This window comes from Canis aureus, chromosome 9 (assembly GCF_053574225.1).
Source record: "Canis aureus isolate CA01 chromosome 9, VMU_Caureus_v.1.0, whole genome shotgun sequence".
NCBI lineage: Eukaryota > Metazoa > Chordata > Mammalia > Carnivora > Canidae > Canis > Canis aureus.
In genome coordinates, this window is record NC_135619.1 from 25,153,868 (window position 1) to 25,177,026 (window position 23,159).

At 35.4% G+C, this 23,159-nt stretch overlaps 1 pseudogene; it reads right to left on the reverse strand.

Annotated features, from left to right (window-relative positions):
- Positions 1-384: 384 nt before the first annotated feature.
- On the reverse strand, positions 385-23,159 carry LOC144319915 (14-3-3 protein zeta/delta pseudogene; annotated as a pseudogene).

Sequence of the window (23,159 nt, forward strand, 5' to 3'; positions counted from 1 at the left end):
AAAAATACTGTATGATCTCATTTGTATGTGAAATCTAAAATAACCAAACTCCTAGAAATAGAGCCGGATTTGTGGTTGCCAGAGTTTGAGGGGGTGGCATGGGAGAATTGAGTACCGGTGATCAAGTCTACAGACTTCCAATCATAAGATAAATAAGTTCTGGGGGTGTAATGTACAATATAATGACTATAATTAATAACATCATATATTTGAAAGTGCTAAGAGAATAAATCTTAAAATTTCTTATCACAAGGGAAAAAAATGTAACTATGTGAGATGTTACCTAAATTTATTGTGATAATCAATTTGCAATATATAAATATATTAAATTATTATGCTACAAACCTTACATTTACACAATATTATGTGCCAGTTATATTTCAATTAAACAGGAAAGGAAGTTGTCTTTGCAAAAGAGCAGTCTTTGTCCAGGAAGTTCAGAATTGCACAATAAAACACAGAGAAATGACGGCCAGACCTAACACCATAGGATGTTTTCGTTTCATTTCCTTTTACTGATTTAAACAACTTCTTGGTATGCCTGTTATGATGGATTCATAGTCTCTTTCTGGTCCCCACCAGCAGCAACCTGGCCAAGTATCAGTAGTAGTCTTCTTACATTTTCAAGCAGAAGACTTTGCTCTGTGCTTGTGAAGCAAGTTTCCCAAAGAGACAGTACACCATTGCAGACACCTCTGAGATCACTTTCTGTATTCTCAAGCCATCTGCTGTTTCTCTCAGCACTTCACATCATTAGCTCACTCCCTGAGATAAACCTCCAAGATGACCTACAGGCTCCTATGACATTTTTATAAGCAACTGAGAGATGATTCCTCTCCTTGTTGGATAATACAGCTCCTTGCTCAGTTACAGACTTCATGCAGGCTGCTATGTTAATGTATTACTCAGCTTACTTGGCCAGTTTGGCCTTCTGCACCAGTATACTTTACTGGATGTTCTGTGTCAGAAGTGGTTGGCAGTGGGTAGAAAAGTGTTTTGTGGTCTCTGAGCCATGGTAGTAGCAAGGCTGATATCTGGATCTGCTCAGAGGTACAGTTTACTTTTTCAATTTGTGGCAAAGTGTATAAGAAAGTACTATGAAATAAATATTACTTGTATTACTTCCTCATCCCTAAATTCATTACACCAGCTTCTTTTACCTTGTGAAAGTTCTAAACCAAGCCTATGAACCCCTGCAGAAATTTCAGTTCAGAAAATACTGAATGTTTACCCTGTCGCCAATCTCTTCAATAAAGTTTTCTCCAGTCTTTTGCAGAGTTTGGGAGCAAGTCTCACTTATTCAGGTGCTTGGGTGGGTTTCACCACCTTGGGTCTCCCTGAATTCTTCTAAATATTATTAGCACAAATACTGTATTTGAATAGAAGACAGTTTCTTCTCCAACAATATTATCCTTTTAAAACATACTTGGTATTTCCATAGTAATTATCAAGTTGGATATAATACAAAGAAGTTTGTATATAATCAGGATTACATATAATTAACTACATCTCTTAATTATTAAATTGACCTAATTAATACAAATATTTCAAAAAATGTGTTTTCCCTTAAAAGTAACATGTAATATGGTTTACTACCCTGTGTTAAAGGAACTGGCAAAAATTTAAGTTGCTATTATCAGAATACATAATTTCAACAGAATAATTTAGCAAAATGGCATAAATGGAGATTTATTAACATAATTTATAATTTTATACATTTAAAATATGCAAAAAAATTACCTAACTTTTAAAATCCATTTATAATAAAGCTAACTATTCTGAACAACTAAAGTCAGATATATAGAAGGCACAAAAAAATTAAAGACCATTTAGCTATCTAAAAAATTATCATCATAAAACCAAATCATCATAAATCCCAATAATGAGCCTTAAGTAGAACCATTAAATTGCATTTGCTGCAGCATTCTTAGAATATTGCTGCAGGTCCTTAGAATAAGTAAAATTACATGCATTTTCATATAGAAAGATGCCATACACCCATCCTCTGAGTTATTGTCTATTATGATGATAGATTTATGTTAATCTTTCCATCCTCTTTTGTTTTGTATAAATCTACATTTGTAAAAGAGTAAAGGTTAAATGTGTAGACTTCTGGATAATAGTACCAGCAATCTGTTTCCCAAGATGGTCTTAGGCCTTAAAGTAACCCTTGGTTTGACTAAATTTCAGACAAGTTTCTTTCACACTACTGGCCCCTGACTTCACTTTTCTTAGAGCATGTACTTTAGAAATCTTTCAACTGTAAATTTTTTTCTCTTTAAAATGTAAATCTTCTCCAGCCCCTTGCCCATTTTACTTCCCAGGAATATCTTTCTCAAGGACTTGGAAGTCATCCCTTGAAAGTGTGATCATCAAGGAAGACACTGTTCCTATTTCCCTGTCTTAATTAATAAGTACCAATTAGCAAAGACAAATGGTCTAATCACATTGACTGCCACTCCCCTTAAAGTCTTTCAGTACTTTCTCATTAGCTCACTCTAATGCTTAAGAAATCCTCCTACCTTTCATTAAGAGTGCAATCTCTCTACCCTACTATAATAGCCTTGATTGCCTATTTAATTCTGTCCAGTTCAATCTTTGACACTGTATATGGAATTTCTCACTTTATCCAAGAAATGTACTTATTAATAGCCAACTATTTGCAAAGCACTGTCTTAGGCACTACCAAAATGAACGTTCCTCCTTAAAGATTAAATGTGAATGTAAGTGTACAGTGTCTTAATCAAAATTGTCATTTAGCCAAGTTTATCTTCAGAGTTATTTAGGTTCTTTTTTATTATTATTACCTTCTCTAATTAAGGGGAATGTGCTCTTCCCCACCTCCAGGTACTTCAGAAAAATACATGGAATTGTGAAATGAGAAAAAGTCCAAATCTTCCAGTCAAACTTATATATGAACAAACCAAGAATAGAAGAAAACTTCAATTTGATAAAGAACATCTATAAAATCCTACTGTTAACATAATACATCATGATGAAAGACTTAATTTCTTAATTTCTTCTATGAACAAAGCAAATCAAAGATGTCTATTATTTTCAACTTGTATTAGAGCTAGTATGTAAGTTTATCAGGTTTGCAAGAATAAGAGCAACACATAAAATTAATTGCATTTGATATACTAGCAATGAATATTCATAAATTGAAACAAAAAGATGGGCCATTTAAAAAAATAGTGCCACTTATAGCATAAAGGTATTAGATACTTAGAGATAAATATGACAATGTGTAAAATATGTGCATTAAAACCATAAAATGTTACCAAGAGATACTAAGGAAAACCTAAATAAATGGAGAAATATACCATGTTCATGGACCAGAATCATCAGTACTGTTGTGATGTCGATTTTCACCAAATTGATCAATAGATTCAAAAAAATCACATTCAAAAGCCTAGAAGAAGATTTGTGTTCAGTAGATACTAATGAGGCATTTTTAAAATTCAGATGAGAAGTCTATGGAACTAAATGTAGCCAAAAATTTAAAGAACCTTAACAAAGAAAAAAATATTGACCGTTGCTTTGTCCTGTTATCTCATGTGGGACATATTCCTCTGTCTCCTCATTTTATCTGACTCTCTGTGTTTGTTTCTATGTATTAGAGTAGTCAGCTACATCTCCTGATTTTGAAAGTAGCAGCCTTATGAAGAAGAGGTTGTGTGATACCCTGTAGCACAATGCCAGTTGTTCACTAGAACTAGGCACTTTAGGAATATATCCTATGTGGATTGTGTGTGCCCTATACTGTTGTGGCTGAGCCACATTTGCCTTCAGTCTAGTCAGATGTAACATCCCACTTTTCCTGTTGTGGGCACACTGCAAAGGGTTTGGCCCCTGTGCTATTAAGTGACCATTCTGGGGCAGCTTCCAGGTTATAATTGGGCCATGTTAGTTATTATACCAGATATCTGCCAACAGCCTATCTGCCAGGACTACAGTCACACTGAACTGTATGGTGCTCTCCCTGTGTTGCACTCTGAAAGGCTTTTGTTGGTGGGCAGGCTGGCAATCAGACCAGACACATTATCCTAGGCCATCTGCCAGAACTGCAGGTACACTGTTGGGCAGGGCATCCTCTGTGCCAGCTATAAAGTTTGACTGGTGGGGCTGTGGATATACTGGTATGTATAGTTATCTTTCCCTGTCCTCAGGGCAAGGGTCACTTTGGAGCGGCATCCATCCCTGCTGGAGTACCTTGCAGGCTGTCAAGACAGGAGCCACAACCAAAAAGCTAAAGGAAATAGAGATAAGCAATATAACTAGTAAAGAATTCTAAGTAATAAAGATAAAGGGCCTGAGAAAAGAGTGGAGGATCTCAATGAGACTTTCAACAAAGAGATAGAAAATATAAAAAAGATCCAATCAGAAATGAAGAACCCAGTAACTGAAATGAAAAACACTAGAGAGAATCAATAGAAGATTAGAGGAGGCAAAGGAATAAATTAGCATTGTGGAAGACAGGGTAATGGAAAGCTATCTAACTGAACAGCAAGTAGAAAAAAACATGATAAAAAAAATGAGACTAGATTAAGGGAACTTGACATCATCCAGCTTAATAGCATTTTCATTGTAGGGATCCCAGAAGAGAGGAGAAAGGAGCAGAAAAAATTCTTTGAAGAAATAAGAGCTGAAAACATCTCTAATCTGAGAAAACAAACAGACATACAAATCCAGGAGGAACAGAGAAAAAAAAATGATCAAAGGAAGTCCATGCCCAGATACATAATAATTACAATGGAAAAAAACAAACAAACAAACACAGTGATAGACAATTTTAAAAGCACCAAAAAGAAAGAAAAAGGAAAGGAAATGGTGGGGAGGGAAGGGTAGGAAAACAGTTACATACAAGGGAAACTCCATAAAGCTATCAATAGGTTTTTTAGCAGAAACTTTGCAGGCAGAAGAAAGTGGCATGGTATATTCAAGGTACTAAAAGGAAAAAAACCTTCAACTGAAAATACTCCTTCCATAACATTTAGAACAGAAGGATAGATAAGGAGTTTCCCACACAAACACACGCTAAATGAGTTTGTCATCACTAAACCAGCCTTGGAAGAAACATTAAAGGGAATTCGTTGAGTGGAAAGAAAAGGCCATGTTCAGGAGTAGGGAAACTAGGAAAGGAAAAATTATCATAGGTAATTGCAAACATATGATACAATAGATTAATCACTTATAAAACCAGTACAAAGGTTAAAGCATAAAGCCGTAAAATCAATTTTATCTATAAAAATCGTCAAGGGATTCACAAAATAAAAAGACATAAAGAATAACATATACATTGTGATGGGGTAAAAATTTAGTGCTTTTATAATGGGTTCATACTTATAGACCCTCTATATACACATAAGATGCTATATATGAACCTAATGGTAATAACAATCCAAAAATTTACAATAGGTACAGACACAAAAAAGAGAAAGGAATCCAAACATAACACTAAAGAAAGCTATCAAACTACAAGGGAAGAGAGCTAGAGAAAAAGAATAGAACAGAGTAGAACTACAAAAACCACCATAAAACAAGTAATACAATGACAATAAGTATCTACTTATCAATAATTAAATCAAATGTAAAAGGACTAAATGCTCCAATAAAAAGACATAAAGTGACTGAATGGATAAAAAAGAAAGACCCAACTATATGCTGTCTATAGGAGACTCATTTCAGACCTAAAGACACAGGCAGATTGAAAGTGAAAAAGTGGAAAAACAATTACCATGTAAATGGAAGTAAAAAGAAAGTTGGGGAAATAATACTAAATCAGACAAAATAGACTTTAAAACAAAGACTGTAATAAGAGACAAAGAAGGATACTACATCATAATAAAGGTAACAATCCAACAAGAGAATATAATAACTGTAATTATTTATGCATCCAACATGGGAGAACCTAAATAGATCAAACAACTATTAACAGACATATAGGAAAAAATGAACAGTCACACAATATTAATAGAGGACTTTACCACCCTGCTTACAGCAATGGATGCATCATCCAGGCAGAAAAATCAACAAGGAAACAATTAGCTTTAAGTGATATGTTGAAGCAGATGGACCTAACAGATATATTCAGAACATCTTATCCAAAAACAGTGGAATGCATTTTTTTCAAATGCACATGGAACATTCTGCAGAAGAGACCACTTATTAGGCCATAAATCAAGTCTCAATAAATTCAAAAATATTAAAGTCATACCATGCATTTTTTTCTGACCATGACACTATGAAACTAGAACTCAATCACCAAAAAAAGTCTGGAAATAATGCAAATACATAGAAGTAAAATAACATGCTACTAAAAAATAAATGGGTCAACCAAGAAATCAAAAAGGAAACCAAAAAAATACATGGAGACAAATAAAAATGAAATCACAATATTTCAAAATCTTTGGGATGCAGCAAAGCTGTTCTAAGAGTGAAGATTATAGTAATTCAGGCTTACCTCAAGAAGCAAGAAAAATCTCAAATAAATAACATAACCTTACACTTAAAGGAGCTAGAAAAAGAAGAACAGATAACGACCCAAAATTCAGTAGAAGGAAAAAAAATAATAAAGATTAGAGCACAAATAAATGAAATAGAGACTTTGAAAAAACAGATTAATGATACCAGGAGCTGGTTCTTTGAAAAGATTGGCAAAATCGATAAACCTTTAGCCAGACTCATAAAAGATAAAGACAGAGAACCTGAATCAATAAGATCAGAAATGGAGGAGAAATAACAACTGATACCACAGAAATACAAAGAATTATAAGAGATTATTATGAAAAAAACTATATGTAAACAAACTAGACAACCTAAAAGAAATGGATAAATTCCTAGAAACATAACCATCCAAAACTGAATCAGGAAGAAACAGAAAATTTTAACAGACTAACTACTAGTAATGAAAATGAATCAGTAATAAAAACGTTCAGCAAACAAAAGCCCAGAATCAGATGACCTCACAGATGAATTCTACTAAACATTTATTTGTTTTTTTTATTTTTTAAAGATGTTATTTATTTATTCATGAGAGAGAGAGAGGAGAGAGAAAAGCAGAGAGCCTCATGTGGGATTTGATCCCACGACTCCAGGATCACACCCTGGGCCGATGGCGGCGCTAAACCACTGCGCCACCCAGGGATCCCCTCTACCAAACATTTAAAGCAAATACCTATTCTTCTGAAACTACTCCAAAAATTAAAGAGGAAGGAAAGCTACTAAATTCTTTCTATCAGGCAATATTCCCTTCATACCAAAACCAGATATACTATCAAAAAAGAGAATTATAGACCAATATCTCTGATGAACATAAATGCGAAAATCAGAGGAGGAGGGGCAAGATGGCAGAAGAGCAGGGTCCCCAAGTCACTTGTCCCCACCAAATTACCTGGATAACCTTCAAATCATCCCGAAAATCTACGAATTCGGCCTGAGATTTAAAGAGAGACCAGCTGGAATGCTACAGTGAGAAGAGTTCGCGCTTCTATCAAGGTAGGAAGACGGGGAAAAAGGAATAAAGGAACAAAGGCCTCCAAGGGGGAGGGGCCCGCGAGGAGCCGGGCTGAGGCCGGGGCGAGTGTCCCCAGGACAGGAGAGCCCCGTCCCGGAGGAGCAGGAGCTGCACCGACCTTCCCGGGCGGAGAGGGGCTCGCGGGGAGGTGGAGCAGGACCCAGGAGGGCGGGGGTGACCTCGGGCTCCCCGGGACACTAACAGACACCTGCGCCCCGGGAGAGTGCGCCGAGCTCCCTAAGGGCTGCAGCGCGCACTGCGGCGGGACCCGGAGCAGCTCGGGGGGCTCGGGGGCGGCTCCGCGGAGGGGGCTGCGGGGCGGGAGGGCGAATCCAACAGCGCAGGCCCCGGAGCACAGGGCGCCGGGACACAGCCCAGGATTTGGCCTCCCCCCGGATCAGGGAAAGGCCGGGAGGGCCCAGGACAGCGAGGACGCTCCTGCCCCGAGCTGAGCACATCTGAGCAGACCGAGAGCTCCCTAGTCACTGCGGGAGCTGACTCCAGGGCTCCAGAGCTGCCACCGCCACTGGGGCTGTTGCTCCTGGGGCCTCACGGGGTAAACAACCCCCACTGAGCCCTGCACCAGGCAGGGGGCTGAGCAGCTCCCCCAAGTGCTCACACCTGAAAATCAGCACAACAGGCCCCTCCCCCAGAACACCAGCTAGACTGACAAGGTCCAGGGGAAGTCAAGGGAATTAAAGTACACAGAATCAGGAGGTACTCCCCCATGTTTTTTTTCTTCTTTTTTTTTTCTTTTTGATTTCTGATGCTTCCCCCATCCTTTTTTTTTTTTCACCTTTCTTTCTTTTTCTTTCTTTTTCTTCTCTTTTTTCCTTTTTTCTTTTTTCTTTTTCTCTTTTCTTTCCTTCTTTCTCTCCTCTCTTTTTCTCTTTTTCCCAATACAACTTGTTTTTGGCCACTCTGCACTGAGCAAAACGACTAGAAGGAAAACCTCACCTCAAAAGAAAGAATCAGAAACAGTCCTCTCTCCCACAGAGTTACAAAATCTGGATTACAATTCAATGTCAGAAAGCCAATTCAGAAGCACTATTATACAGCTACTGGTGGCTCTAGAAAAAAGCATAAAGGACTCAAGAAACTTCATGACTGCAGAATTTAGATCCAATCAGGCAGAAATTAAAAATCAATTGAATGAGATGCAATCCAAACCAGAAGTCCTAACGACGAGGGTTAACGAGGTGGAAGAACGAGTGAGTGACATAGAAGACAAGTTGATAGCAAAGAGGGAAACTGAAGAAAAAAGAGACAAACAATTAAAAGACCATGAAGATAGATTAAGGGAAATAAACGACAGCCTGAAGAAGAAAAACCTACGTTTAATTGGGGTTCCCGAGGGCGTGGAAAGGGACAGAGGGCAAGAATATGTATTTGAAAAATCATAGCTGAAAACTTTCCTAATCTGGGAAGGGAAACAGGCATTCAGATCCAGGAAATAGAGAGATCCCCCCCTAAAATCAATAAAAACCGTTCAACACCTCGACATTTAATAGTGAAGCTTGCAAATTCCAAAGATAAAGAGAAGATCCTTAAAGCAGCAAGAGAAAAGAAATCCCTGACTTTTATGGGGAGGAGTATTAGGGTAACAGCAGACCTCTCCACGGAGACCTGGCAGGCCAGAAAGGGTTAGCAGGATGTATTCAGGGTCCTAAATGAGAAGAGCATGCAACGAAGAATACTTTATCCAGCAAGGCTCTCATTCAAAATGGAAGGAGAGATAAAGAGCTTCCAAGACAGGCAGGAACTGAAAGAATATGTGACCTCCAAACCAGCTCTGCAAGAAATTTTAAGGGGGACTCTTAAAATTCCCCTTTAAGAAGAAGTTCAGTGGAACAATCCACAAAAACAAGGACTGAATAGATATCATGATGACATTAAATTCATACTTTTCAATAGTAACTCTGAACGTGAATGGGCTTAATGACCCCATCAAAAGGCACAGGGGTTCAGACTGGATAAAAAAGCAGGACCCATCTATTTGCTGTCTACAAGAGACTCATTTTAGACAGAAGGACACCTACAGCCTGAAAATAAAAGGTTGGAGAACCATTTACCATTCGAATGGTCCTCAAAAGAAAGCAGGGGTAGCCATCCTTATATCAGATAAACTAAAATTTATCCCGAAGACTGTAGTGAGAGACGAAGAGGGACACTATATCATACTTAAAGGATCTATCCAACAAGAGGACTTAATCCTCAATATATATGCCCCGAATGTGGGAGCTGCCAAATATATCAATTAATAACCAAAGTGAAGAAATACTTAGATAATAATACTCTTATACTTGGTGACTTCAATCTAGCTCTTTCTATACTTGATAGGTCTTCTAAGCACATCTCCAAAGAAAGGAGAGCTGTAAATGATAACACTGGACCAGATGGATTTCACAGATATCTACAGAACTTTACATCCAAACTCAACTGATACACAGTAACTTCTTGCAAGATACATCCCCAAAGGCAAAAGAAACAAAAGCAAAAATGAACTATTGGGACTTCATCAAGACAAGAAGCTTTTGCACAGCAAAGGATACAGTCAACAAAACTAAAAGACAACCTACAGAATGGGAGAAGATATTTGCAAATGACGTATCAGATAAAGGGCTAGTTTCCAAGATCTATAAAGAACTTATTAAACTCAACACCAAAGAAACAAAGAATCCAATCATGAAATGGGCAAAAGACATGAAGAGACATCTCACAGAGGAAGACATAGACATGGCCAACAGGCACATGAGAAAATGCTCCACATCACTTGCCATCAGGGAAATACAAATCAAAACCACAGTGAGATACCACCTCACACCAGCGAGAATGGTGAAAATTAACAAGGCAGGAAACCACAAATGTTGGAAAGGATGCGGAGAAAAGGGAACCCTCTTACACTGTTGGTGGGAATGTGAACTGGTGCAGCCACTCTGGAAAACTGTGTGGAGGTTCCTCAAAGAGTTAAAAATAGACCTGCCCTACGACCCAGCAATTGCACTGTTGGGGATTTACCCCAAAGATACAGATACAATGAAACGCCAGGACAGCTGCACCCCGATGTTTCTAGCAGCAATGGCCACAATAGCCAAACTGTGGAAGGAGCCTCGGGGTCCATCGAAAGATGAATGGATAAAGAAGATGTGGTCTATGTATACAATGGAATATTCCTCAGCCATTAGAAACGACAAATACCCACCATTTGCTTCAACGTGGATGGAACTGGAGGGTATTATGCTGAGTGAAATAAGTCAATCGGAGAAGGACAAACATTATATGTTCTCATTCATTTGGGGAATATAAATAATAGTGAATGGGAATAGAAGGGAAGGGAGAAGAAGTGTGTGGGAAATATCAGAAAGGGAGACAGAACAAAAAGACTCCTAACTCTGGGAAATGAACTAGGGGTGGTGGAAGGGGAGGGGGGCAGGAGGTGGGGGTGAATGGGTGGCGGGCACTGAGGGGGGCACTTGGCAGCATAAGCACTGGGTGTTATTCTGTATGTTGGTAAATTGAACACCAATAAAAAATAAATTTATTTAAAAAAAAAACAGGAAATTATTCAGACAACAGATGAGAGGTGCAAGGAGATTGAAAGTTAGCTTGCCAGCAAGAATATACCTTTTATGTACAATTATATGGTTAAAAAGATGTACTTCACTGGAGCGAAACACTATAGACTACTTTTTCAAGAGCATTTTTATGTGGTGTTTTTATAGATATTTGTTTTAGCATCTTTATGCCCTAGTTTTTGCCTTATTTTGTTGTGTATTTGTATAGAGAGGTATAAATTTAGAGCACTGGGTGGACATATTTGTGTATATTAATTTTAATTAAACAAAGCAGATTGAATGAAAAAAACATAAATGCGAAAATCAATAGCAAGATACAAGCAAACTGAATACAAAAAAAATACATTAAAAATATATTCACCATGATCAATAGGATATATTCCTGGGATGCAAAGGTGGTTCCATATTCACAAATCAATCAACATGACACACCACATTAATAAGACAAAGTTCTAAACTACATGACTATCTCAACTGATGCAGAAAAGCCATTTGACAAAGTACAACATCCTTTCATGATAAAAACTCTCAACAAAGTACGTTTAGAGAGAATATACCTCCACATAATATGTTCCATAAGTGAAAAACCCACAGCAAACAGCATTCTCAATGGTGAAAACCTGAGAACTTTTACTCTAAGATGAAGAACATGACAAGGATGTCCAATGACACTACTTTTATTCAACTTAGTACTGAAATTTCTAGCCACAGCAATCAGACAATAAAGAGAAATAAAAATCATCCAGATTGGTAAAGAAGAAGTAGTTTCACTATTTGTAGATGATATAATACTACATATAGAAAAAATATACAATGGGGATCCCTGGGTGGCGCAGCGGTTCGGCGCCTGCCTTTGGCCCAGGGCGCGATCCTGGAGACCCGGGATCGAATCCCACATCGGGCTCCCGGTGCATGGAGCCTGCTTCTCCCTCTGCCTGTATCTCTGCCTCTCTCTCTCTCTCTCTCTGATGACTATCATAAATAAATAAAAATTAAAAAAAAAAAAGAAAAAATATACAATGATACTAGGAAATTCTTCAATTCTGAGAGAGAAAACATAATATCTGGGAAGGGGAAGAGGGGAAAATGGGGAATGGAAGGATGACCTCAGGGATAAATGCAGAAATAATATTTTTCAAATAATGACAATATAATTTAATAGATCTTTATCCTCTGTAAATTCCATTACTAACATAATTAAATGTCAAATTGCCTGTGGAAAAGTTCTGTGATGCTATTAAAATAAAAAAAAAACACGGTCCTACTCATGATTCATATTCTCTGGAGAAATATAGAATTTGAAAAACATGAGATTTTAAAAAATTATAACATATTGCCAGATTCTTGATGAGAATACATCCATGTTTTACCTGAAAAATTTTTTATAAAGTAAAATGTGCCTTAAAATAAATAATATCCCAAATAAATTATATTATACTCATGATTCAGATATTATATTATATTATATTATATTATATTATATTATATTATATTATATTGATGTATGCCTAATCCCAATTTAGGAGTATATATCGAAACCATCTATCCAAGAGAAAGAAAATTTATTTATTCCCAAATAGCCTTTGGAGTTGGTAATTTATTTCATTCAAATATATTGTGAGGACATATCACTCAGTTCTAGATAGATGCAGTGACACCATCCCAAATTCTTTTTAGAAAATGCATATCAATCTTTAACAAACATAGGCCCATCCCGCATCAAATATAACATATGATTTCACACTCTACCAAGCAGTTAGTAGCACCCTCATCTCTGCACCCACTGGCACTTTGAACATGTATTTCACAACTGCTTGTTTGACTATATAGCTTATGTTTTTGTTTTTAAGTAGTGAAAAATAACTCTCCCCAGCTACATTACAACTTCTTCAAGGGTAGGTATTTTCATCTTTATCCTTCAGTTCTGGAATGCTATCAGGCCTATTTTTAGGAACTCACTAATAATTTACTGAGATCATGAATGAGCTAAAGAATAAACAAAATAATAAATAGATTTAATACAAATGGATAAATACTATAGCTTCACAGAAATCAAATATTCATATCTCTTTCATATAAGCACATTGTGTTCTCAGTTCTGTCTATATTTATTCAGCTATCTCAGAGATACATGTTATTGGTTTATATCAACAGTTCATTTCTTTTTATGGCAGAGTATTATTTTATTGAGTGGATATACCATGGTTGGTTTATCCATTCACATGGTGAAGGATATCAGTTGTTTCCAATTTTGAGCAATCATGAATAAAGCTGCTGTAAATATTCACTATAGGTTTTTATGTACACACAAACATTTGTTTCCTTTGAGTAAACACCCAGGGGTAGAATTGCTGGATCATATGGTATATTTAACTTTACAACGAACTGCTCAATTGTTTTTCAAAGTAGTTGTACCATTTTGCATTCCCATCAGCAATGAATGAGAGTTACAATTGTTCCACATCCTCACCAGGTTTGTCGGGTTTTGTTATTTTATTCTGTCTTATTTTATCTTAATCATTCTAATATGTGTGTAATGGTACCTAACTATGATTTTAATTTTCATTTCCCTAATGACAAATTATGTTGAGCATCTTTTCAAATGCAATTTGCCATCCTTATATCTTCTTTGGTGAAGACCTATTCAAATATTGTGCCCACTTTTTAAACGGATGTTTTGTTTTCTCATTTTTGAGTTTTGAGTGTTTTCTTACATGTTCTGTGAATACTTACAAATTGTAAATTATAACAGGCATTAAATCTCCATCCAGGATGTTATCAATAAACTCATAGATAGGTTAGGTGGCTTGCTCAGAATATAGTAGCAAATCTGTTGTTGCAGTAAATAAAATCTATGTTTTATCTAGCGATGTTTGTTTGTTTCTACCTCATCTCGCTCTGCGGGGAACATAAATTTTATCAGTGTCGACCAAAACTTGAAATGTACACACCCATTGACCTAATAAATGCCTTTTCTTTAAAAATTGGGCATAGCTATATATAAAGAACTAAGCATAGAGACATGCCTCTCAACACTGATAACAAATGCTAAAAATTGGAAACTACCTAAAATTTCAAAAATGGTGGATTGGGTGAATTAACTATGGTACAGGCATATCAAGGAATACCATGGATCTATTAAACATGATGTATCTGAACTGATATTATTGACTTGGGATGATGTTCGGATTGATGTTCTAAACTTATTTGATAATAATTATTAGCAAAATTGTATGCACAGTTTGATTTTAAATAAAAATTACATATGAATCTGTAAGAAAATAAGTAAATATTCACTTAGAGTCTTCCATTTGCCAGAAACTGTGCTATGCACAGAAAATACAGAGATAAGCAACTGTGTTCTCAGAAAAAAAAAAGAAAAAACATAAAAATGCATTAGACCTTATGGGTAGAAAATAAAGTGGCAATTTGAGGGATAAAAAGAAAATCATTATCATGCAAAATATGGCTCTGAAAAGTCTCAAATAAATCAATTTACATTCATCCTCAGAGGCACCTGGAGAGCAAGGTAATGAAGGACAAATTATACTACAGTGATTGAATGTGTGTGTGGAGGAGGTTGCAGCTGGTTTTGGCATCACTCACAAAGACAAGGGTTCAAATCCTAGTTATGTCAGTTTCTGCCTATGCAAATTGGGGCAAAATACTTAACCACAGCTATAAAATGAAGATACTATGATTACTGTGTGAATTAATAAAATATTCCAAGTCAGGCAGTATAATGGCTCCCACATCATAGGTACAAAATAAAGGTTAGCCATTATCATTATTATTATTGCCTGTATCCAAGTGAATAAAAAGTAGTGATTTTCAGCCAGGCATACCAATAGAAATTATAGAAAAGTTAGTAAGAACTAAATAGCAGTATCAATAATTTGTCTGCCTCTAAAGTGGATTTTGACTTCTAGGCATTTAATTTTTAAAATGTGTATTTCTTTATATTATTTATCATTAATTAAAAGTGAGTATTTTGTGGGGAAAATAGGAGTGGGGAGATCATTTGAGATTTTTAAAAAATATTTAATTTATTTATTCATGAGAGAGAGAGAGAGAGGCAGAGACACATGCAGAGGGAGAAGCAGGCTCCATGCAGGAAGCCCGACGTGGGACTCGATCCCGGGACTCCAGGATCACGCCCTGGGCCAAAGGCAGGCACGAAACCACCGAGCCACCCAGGCATCCCTCATTTGAGATTTTATTCATTAATATTATTTATTTCTATGAGTAGAATGAGGCAAAATTTAGCTATTGAAGAAATATGCTTGAATATCAGAGCAGTAATATTGGCATCTTTGAAAATATTTCGTTTCCAAATAATAGGAAAGTTGCAAAGTGCTTAAAATTCTATGGAATCTAATAGCAATAATTAAGGGGTCAGTAATGACCACAATTGCATATGGATAATACTAGAAAATGAGTCATTCACCCTAATCCTTAATGATACTGGAAAGAAAAGGTTATGTATTGGCAAATTTGTTAGCATTTTCGTCACATTTCAAATCTGTTCATGAAAGATAAGTGCAGCTGCTACAGAGAGAATTAAAAGATAAGAGCAGTCTTGGGCTCTATAAAACTTAAGATAAAGATGTTATCTCTGAGGTCTCCACTCAGTGCATCTGTACTAAGCCTCTGCAATTAGCATTGGCAGTTGATTTTACAGAAAGGAGCTATTGAAAAGATGCAGTATCAAGTAAGAGAATGCTTTAGACAAAATAAGACAGAAAATAATAAAGCAAACAAGGGGGAATAATAACAGGGATTCATAGAGCATGCTTTGATTGCAAACTGGTCACCTAAGAGTTGTTTTTGCACTGCTCATTATGTTGCCATTTGCTAAACTCTTTAGACTTGGAAAAGATAAATATCCACAAGACAAAGAAATTCTTCAAATATCTTGCTGAAATTATTGGATTATATGATACAGGGCAACTATAAAAATGTTTTTATTATTTCCCCTTTTATACTCTAGCTGTATTTTTAGGTCAGAAGAAAAAGGAGAATGGTTAATGCCACATTGGAGAGACAGTTTCAAAGATCCATCCTCTGTGGTCTTCCAATCCCAGTCTCTGTCTCTAATTCAGGAAAAAACAAGGCTATTTGTTTCATTCCGCAACTTCATAGCTCTCCTCGACAAGCTAATAGATTGTCAAGTCAGTCTTCAGTACATTAGACAAAGAATACAGTTGTAGATCTTGTTTATGAGAATCTTAATAACTACACGTGAATTGGCTATCCCTAAAGACTTTTCTCCTTTTAAATCTCTTTGCATTTAGTTTCTTCAAACTAAGTTAAAATTTCAAGGCTGTTTAACTATTAATTGCAAATCCCTTAAAGACAGAGGCTATTTATCTTTTCCTAGCCTCTGCACCAAACAGTGCCACCCACACAGTCGGTATTCAATACATGTGTAAGGAAAGGGACAAGAAGGAGGAAGGAAGAAAGGGAGAGGAAGAATTCCTGCTGTGAAATAACAACTAGCTAGAGCGCTGGCCTGAAAGCTGTACCTGTTTCTGCTTAAGGAATTTTAAAAGTTAAATTGAATTTTCTTCTTTAATTTGGCCATGAATATGAATTTGTTTTAAATTATATACAACTTCTCATAACTGAACCAGCATGTGCCTTCAGGAAATACTTAGTACTATGGTTTCAGTCTCTGTCCTTGCCATTACTCCTAACAATGTCATTTGTTGAAATCACCATTTCTCAATTTTAAAAAATAAAATTATTCTCAAACCTTAATGAAACAAATAGAACAAAATTGAAATTTTTCAGTAATTTCAGAATGAATTAAAAAATTGAAAATTTTGGGATGCCTGGGTGGCTCAGCAGTTTAGTGCCTGCCTTCAGCTCAGGGCCTGATCCTGGAGTCCTGGGATCAAGTCCCACATCAGACTGGCTCCCTGCATGGAGCCTGCCTCTCCCTCTGCCTGTGTCTCTGCCTCTCTCTCTCTCTCTCTGTGTCTCATGAATAAAAAAAAATAAGACTTTTTAAAAAAATTGATAATTTAATTGAAAAATGGTACATTTTCAACTACAAAAAAATCTATAAAATTATACAGTGCATAGCTGATTTCAGGTAAGAATGCTAGTCCTCAGAAAAGTCTGTTTAGAGAATTATTTTTCTCTACTCTTGGTTTATATTCATCTTAGTCTGATTTCTAGATTCAGCATCCCAGAAATAGCCTTTATTGAAATGTAAATAGTATTTTAAAAAATAAAAATATTTCGAACTTTCATTCATAGCCTGTATTTTTAGTACAACTAAGTTAATAAGACCTATGAGTACTTTCTTGCCTTTTCTCTTCCCATATCTCCTAAACCTAATCCTTTCATTACTGCAATGGCTAGTGAGAAAAGAGGAAGGAAGAGTTTTTCTTCTAAGTTTTCCTGCTTATATCTATTATCTCTGAGGTAAGAGCATCTAAGAATACAAACTTAAAGGAAATAATCCAATCTTCCCATGTTACTTAAGGCCAGCTCTTCATTGATTGCAAGCCTATAATTTAATAATTTAATTTAATTTGATTGCAAATCTGTTATCTCATATAAATAAGTAGAAACAGAATCCTAGATTGAAGTTGAAATCTAAAGAGGTTATTTTCTTTCCTATTTTTTGCTTAATATTCACATTTTCTAGATAAATATGTGAGTAGACAGATCGAGACTACACATAAAATTATGGTTTATATTCATATCTTCATAAATCTCTTACTTATGATCTGTATTTTAAAGTCCAGAGTCTAGTACTTTGTATTTCACAAAATCTGCCTAAAGAAGAACATTGCACCTTAATTTTCTTAACTGTCTGCTATCCATAACTAGCTGGAGGGAAACCTTCCACTGGCCATTTCCTAAAGGGCTATGAAACCTTCTTTCCGACTATATGCAAAACAAGTCACCTGTTGTTTCTTTTTTTATTTCTAAGAATGGGTTATTTAACCTGAGTAATGTTTGGTGTTATTTTATTGAATCTGGCAGTATATCATCTTGGGAACTTGGGAATCCTCTTTGAGACCACTGACTAAATTAAAGGCAAGAAATCTACCATGTTAGTTTAAAATCTCTTTCTTCTAGTTCCCAGCCACGTGTGAAATATACATTTTAATTCTGATATTTGGTGGGAAGTATAGATTCATTAAAGCCAAAAATTATTGATTTTGTATATCTTTTAAAATCTAGGAAACAATAAAGAGAGGGGCTACAAAATGACAGCATGAAAGAGTCACTTTAAAATTTTCTTCCACTTAGGAAAGCTTCCAAATACATTCTACAAGGCAAGCATTACCCTGATACCAAAACCAGACAAAGACAGCACAAAGAAAAACAAAACAAAACAAAACAAAACAAAACTACAGGCCAATATCCTTGATGAATATAGATGCAAAAAGCCTTAAAAATGTTAGCAAACCACATATAGCAACACATTAAAAAAAAAAAATCATTCACCATGATCAGGAAGGACTTCTTCCTGGGATGCAGGGATGGTTCAATATTTGCAAATCAATCAATGTCATATATGACATTAACAAAATGAATAAAAATCATATGATTATTTCAATAGATGCAGAAAAGTATCTGGCAAGATTCAATGTCCATTCATGATAGAAACTCTCAACAATAATAAAGGCATTATTATGAAAAACCCATAGCCAACATCATTCTCAATGGTGAAAAACTGAGAGCATTCCCTCTAAGGTCAGAAAGAAAACAAGGACATTCACACTTGCTATTTTTATTTAACATAATACTAGAAGTCCTAGGCACAACAGATAAAAAAAAAAAAAAAAAAGAAGCATCCATATTGGTAAAGAAGAAGTTAAACTGTCACTATTTGCAGACAACAGAACACTATATATCAAAAATCCTAAAGATTCTACCAAAAAACTACTAACATAAGTGCATTTAGTAAAGTGGCAGGATACAAAATTAATATCTAGAAATCAGTATTGTTACTATGCACTAACAATGAAATCACAAAACAAAAATCTAAAAAACACCACCATTCACAACTGTACCAAAAAGAATAAAACACCCAGAAATAAACTTAACCAAAGAGTTGAAAGATCTGTACTGCAAAACATTGATGAAAGAAATTGAAAATGACACAAATGGAAAGATATCCTGTGCTCATGGATTCAAAGAATTAATATTGTCAGATGTCCATGTTACCCAAAGCAATATATAGGATTCAGTGCAATCCCTATCAGAATACCAATAACATTCTTTGCAAAACTAGAACAATTAATCCTAAAATTTGTATGGAATCACAAAAGAACCTGAATAGTTGAGGCAATCCTGAGAGAGAACTAAAACCTGGAGGTATCACAATTCCAGATTTCAAGATATACTACAAAACTGTAATAATCAAAACACTGATACTGGCACAAAAATGGACATAAGATCAATGGAACAAGATAAAGACTCTAGAAATAAACTCACATGTATATAATCACATGACTAATCTATAGTCATAGATTAATTAACAGAGGGAAAAACACACAAGAAAAAAGAGTCTTTTCAACAAATGGTGCTGGGAAAACAGGACAATTACATGCAAAAGAATGAAATTGGACTACTTTCTTACACCATGCACAAAAGTAAACTCAAAATGGATTAAAGATCTGAAACCATAAAAATCCTGGAAGAGAACACAAACAATAATTTGTCTGACATCGGTAGTGGCAACATTCTTCTCTTGGTAGTACCTCAGCATGTACTCCCAAGCCTTTAGGACTATAAAAGCAGGTTTTATGGGAGATGGAGTTGCAGAGATCTACTCATCTTGAGGCCACTGAAGACAAATTTCTGCCTGTAAGCCCCCTTAATGTACCATTTCTTATGAAGCTGGACTTGTCTGCCTTTTTCTTTGGTCCTAAGGCTCTTTTGGCCTTTTGCATATACCTCCTTTTCACAAAATATCTGGATTGCTTTTTATTTACTTAAGAATATGATAAAATTCTTCCTTTCTCCAAATATAAAAAGGACTTTTTTTTTTTTAAGATTTTATTTATTTATTCATGAGAGACACAGAGAGAAAGGCAGAGATATAGGCAGAAAGGAAGCAGGATCCATGCAGGGCACCTGATGCAGGACTTGCTCCCAGGACCCTGGGATTATGACCTGAGCCAAAGGCAGACACTCAACCCCTGAGTGACCCAGGCATCCCTAAAAAGGACTATTTAAATGAAAAGCTCAAAAAGACACAATCATTTCCTCCAAAACTTCCATTATTATAATATTATTTCTAGTTTTTATGGAGTTCATGGAGAGCCCTGCTGTGTCTTTATAAAAAGAACTATCAATCCAGTATTTTCCTCCCTAAAATGAGGATATGGTACCATATGCTCTCTAAATTGTTAGTTCAGGTTATCTCTTGATTCTGGGTTTCTGCATAGCTGGTGGTTATCAAGAGACAAAAATGTCTAAATTCTTGACTGAACATTTTAATTTTCAAATTTCAAAATTTTCTATCATACAATTAGCTCAAATACATGAGAAAATAGAACAAAAGTGAAGGTTTAAAGTCAATATGCTTTGTATGGTTGTTTTCTGGGACAACTGACATTTTACTAAAGATAGGATCATCATTTTGGATTCAGAAGTCCTGGGTTAGAGTCCAATTTTCACACTAGCAATGTCAGCTCAGACAAGACAGAGTTATTACTAAAGCTTATTTACAGCTGAAAAAAACAGAGACACATTGAGATTAAGAGATTTAATGACACTTTTCCTAATTGAGAAACTCAAATAAATTAATTATGCTACTTGCAATATGATTTTTAACATTAACATAATTATGCTTTCTTTTACTTTTTATTGTTATTTATTATTACATTATATATTTCAAAATATAATGTTACCTGTAAATATTAATGTAAATAAAAAAATATTAGTGTAAATCTAAGAGATTATCATTTCTTAACTATTACCTCTACTAGGATAAGGTCAGAGCAAGGAACTTTGATTGGTTAATCAAGCATAAATAAAATTCTTAGTCCTGGCTTTAAATAAATATTTCTATGATTACTACATTATTTCAGCTTTGTGTAATGATGTGCAAGACCACATGCAAGGCCACAGGAGATGATACTAAGAAGACCCTGAATATCCTCTCATTTTAAAAGAATCATAAAAAGCAGACATTGACTTCAAATAAATATCCTATGGTTTCTAGGAAGTGATTCACATTCCAGTAAGTTCTGAGAAGAATGATGAGTATAAATTTACTATTACATTAAAATTTCTCTTAACTAAGTTCATTAAGATGTGAAGGCAATATTTCACTAGAAATTATTTTAAACATATTCTCAAATATACCTTTAAACACAAAGATTTTCTTCTCCCTGGATTCCTGCACCTTATTATCTTTTTCCTAGTATATGAACTATCTGTAAACCATCTCAGAAAATCTAGTTTAAAAGTTTCACTTCCTAGAAATAATAAAAAAAGGAAATAAGCAGCTGTTCAAATCTCCTGAGTTAATTTCTCAAAACTATTCCTTTGGTATGACACTTAAATCTTATCACAATATTCCCCCCAAACATTATACTTCCTGCAGTGAATAACATACATAAGAAATTCCAGTGCACACAGAGAAAGGCAGAAATGAAAAAATATCTTATTGATATGGAAGATGTATACTTTGGTAGTAGCATCACATGAGTTCATCATGAGCAATGAACATCTGCTTCCTTTCAATCCAATTGTCTTTTACAACTTCAAATGGCCATATGACAGTATTGCCATAGATAGGAAACGCAAGTGTTCAAGAAAAATTCTTCAATACTTCCTATAAAAGTACAGTCAAGAAATAATTTTTTAAAATGACATATGAAAAGTAGAAATATATATTAGGGACCAAGATTTAGATGTATACAAAAATATGATTTCTTATCATTAAAACTTTATTACCCAAGTATCTTGGTGGCTGATTTGGAAAACAGATAATTAGTGAAATAACTTTAAGGGGATGTAAAAATATCTAAACTTATTCTATTCACAAAAAGAAAATCTAATTAAGACAAGAGAGTTTACAATGTGTTTACTGAAAGGATTACCAAAGTCATGTCTTCTATTTCTGAATCAAATCTGGGGTTAGGGGATCCCTAGGTGGCTCAGAGGTTTAGTGTCTGCCTTTAGCCCAGGGTGTGATCCTGGAGTCCCTGGATCAAGTCCCTGGATCAAGTCCCTGAATCAAGTCCCTGGATTGAGTCCCTGGATGGAGTCTGGCATCAGGCTCCCTGCATGGAGCCTGCTTCTCCCTCTGCCTGTGTATCTGCCTCTCTCTCTCTCTCTCTCTGTGTATGTGTGTGTGTGTGTGTCTCTCATGAGTAAATAAATAAAATCTTTAAAAAAAATCTGGGGTTAATTTAAGGTACTGATTTGATAATCCTGCCTCTTAAAATCTGGCACAATTTACCTAAAGCAATGTTATAGTTTTCACTATCAATTTGAGGAGATTTTTTTACTTTATTGTAGAGCATTTTGGCAATCCCACAGATTAGAGAATATAAATTATTCCTTTTTTCTAATTCTAACAGAGCATGTTAAAGTCCAATCTTCCCATATTTTTCAGTCCATAATCTCACATTATAAATGATCCAGAGTAGTCACTTATCACCTAACACCTGCCATGTGTTACTATCTCTGTCCCTTGTTTCATGTGATTTCTCTTTGTCTGGAGTACTCCTAAACCCATTTTTTGATGTTAAAATTCTATTCTATCCTCCAATGCCATCTCAAGAATCCCTATGAGATGCAGCCTTCCTAGGTTTCTTCCCCTCTCCCAATCTTAATCTAATATGATTACTTTCTCCTGGGAACTGACACATCACTCTGAATTTTTCTAAGGCATTATTATAGTCATATGTCCCTGTTGTACATTTTCCTTAGATCTTTCTCTATTATATTCATTATGGATTCATTCTTCTATTCAACACGTACAACATTTAACAACCATCTTCTATATATAATCTATGTGCCATGATCTAACTCAATAAAATGAAAATGACATTATCCCACCCTCATGGAATTTACCTTGACGGCAT